The sequence below is a fragment of the Nematolebias whitei genome, chromosome 22, assembly GCF_014905685.2.
Source record: "Nematolebias whitei isolate Nwh7 chromosome 22, NemWhi1, whole genome shotgun sequence".
NCBI classification, from domain to species: domain Eukaryota; kingdom Metazoa; phylum Chordata; class Actinopteri; order Cyprinodontiformes; family Rivulidae; genus Nematolebias; species Nematolebias whitei.
Genome location: NC_056519.1, coordinates 2,131,596 through 2,133,930, shown reverse-complemented (window position 1 = coordinate 2,133,930; position 2,335 = coordinate 2,131,596).

The window sequence follows — 2,335 nt, the reverse complement described above, 5'->3', positions numbered from 1 at the left end:
GACCGACGGAACCAACTGGTTTTAGTTGTTTAAGTTGGAACTGGTTTGAGGCGTCCACAGCAAATTCTTCAGATCTCAGCTCAGTATCGATCTGTGGGATGATCTGGACAAACCACTCAGATCCAAACCCCCTCCCCCACATGAGCACAACTTCCAGGACCTAAAGGATCTGACGCTGCCGGGTCAGAACCAGGAACCGCAGCAGACCTTCAGAAGAACCTCCAGTTCACAACTCCAAGTCAATTTAAATCCAAAACGAATCATTTGGATAACTAGAACTATAAGTTTGTCTTTTATTTGTAACTTTTTATCAAAACTAAGAAATTTGTTTGAAAAAATAAAAAAATATTTTTTCAGAAAATAATCCAAATGAAGTCTGAGAACAAACGTTTATTCAAACACACTTTTCTCCAGAATTATCCAGAGCTTGAAAATACAAAAACTTTTCTATTTTTTCAGCCTGTTTTTAATATTTAAGACATAAAAGTTGAGCTATGAACAAAAATAGAAGAAAAGTAAAAATTAAGCGTCTTGGATAAAGAAATAAGACTCGTGGCTGTTCAGCGTCTCGAGCTTGAATCCAAACAGCGGCTTAAAGTTTGTTTGTTTTTTTCTGCTTATTTGTTTTAATCTGAATATTTTACAGCTCAGAACCCTGGAAACCTACAAGATGTTGGTGTAATCTGATTACAGAGTAACTGTATCGTTTCATGTCTCTGTGGGTCCGTTCAGGATCAGGTCCAGGTAGGCTCCGGTCAGCAGATCCTCCTCCGAGACGCCGAGCCGCTCCATCAGGTCCACGGCGATCTGAGGACCGGGACAAACAAATCCTGATCAACCCTCAGAAGGTCCGTAACGTGATGACGACAGCTGATCCTGAACACAAAGCTTTGATTCTTGTCTTTTCCAGCGTTCCGGCAGCTGAACGCGATGCGGTCGATGAGCAGACACGGTGTTTGTTTTTATATTTTTCATATTATTTCATAAAACGCTCCTCGTGCACGCCAGCGTGCGTTTGACTGAGCGGTTGACCACGAGCCGCTGCAGTCCGGTCCGCCCACCAACGGTGCCGTGTTTTGGGTCAAACCGGAGTCGGCCGTTCTTCACGCAGCTTTCTGCTGCTCAGTACCAAACCTTTTCTCGTGCACAGCACAGGTGCACGTTTGCTCTTTACGTCTTATAACAGTTTTGCTGAACGAGAGACGGGACAGCTGCCATGGCACCTTTCAGGTAGGCCCCGCCCCCTGAGGGTGACATGTACAGCGCCCCTCATGTTGGAGGAGCGACTGAACAAAGTCTAGAGACGGAGGAACAAATTAATTTATGACGTGATCAAACAGAGAGTTTATAAATTATTTATAATGTGGGTGATTTCCCTGTAAAGCACAGCAGAGTAACGTCCGTGACTTTACCGGAGCATCTGAACCCGTTCTGACCAAATTATTTTAGAAACATTTGAAGCTTTTCTCATGTTTTTGACACCAAAAGAAATTAATAAAAAGTTTAACATTAGGTCCGTAAGAGAAGGTTCATAAAATCAGCTTGAATTTAAAAATAAAAAGTTTTGTTGAAAACCAACCAGCAGATCGTGAGATATTTTGCTAACAGACATGGCTGACATCAGTAGTTAATGGTAAGAGTTTAAATGTATGTCATCAGCTGGCCCTCAGAGGAGCATCAGTCTCAGCTACTACCACACCAAAGTTTAGCTCCACCTGTAAAACGGAGTGATCGCTTTTCTGTTTCCTGGCGTCGATTAGCTGTGGCAGCCATCTTGAACTGGGTTGGCTCCAGAGGTTAATCAGTGCAGCGATTAGTTTGAGTTTCATTTCATCGATCGATCGATCGGTTAGACTTCAGCTGTGATCGATGAGCGGCTCGCTCCATGAAAACTCTTTGATGTTCTCCAAAGTTCCTGAGCTCCAACCAACTCAACTCCGAATGACCGAAGCCAACATGGAACAGAACGAGTCCAGGTGTAGTGAGTATGTTACCTGCTGCCCCTGCTCCACGCTCTGCTCCGCCCTCATCACCACCTGATCAAACACACAGCAGGTGAGTCAGCAGCTGGGAGCCGCACGGCTCCGTCAGCGTCCACACCTGTCCGCTCAGAACTCCACCCTGACGGAGCGGCCCAGCTCAGCAACTGGGAGGCTTCACCTTCACAACTCCTCACAGTTTAAATACATTTAAAGGACTTCCTGTGGAACTGGTCTAAACTGGTCTAAACCAGTCTAAATTTATCTAAACTGGTCTAAACTGGTCGGAAGTTTAAACTGGTCTAAACCGGTCTAAACTTTATCTAAACTGGTCTAAACTGGTCGGAAGTTTAAAC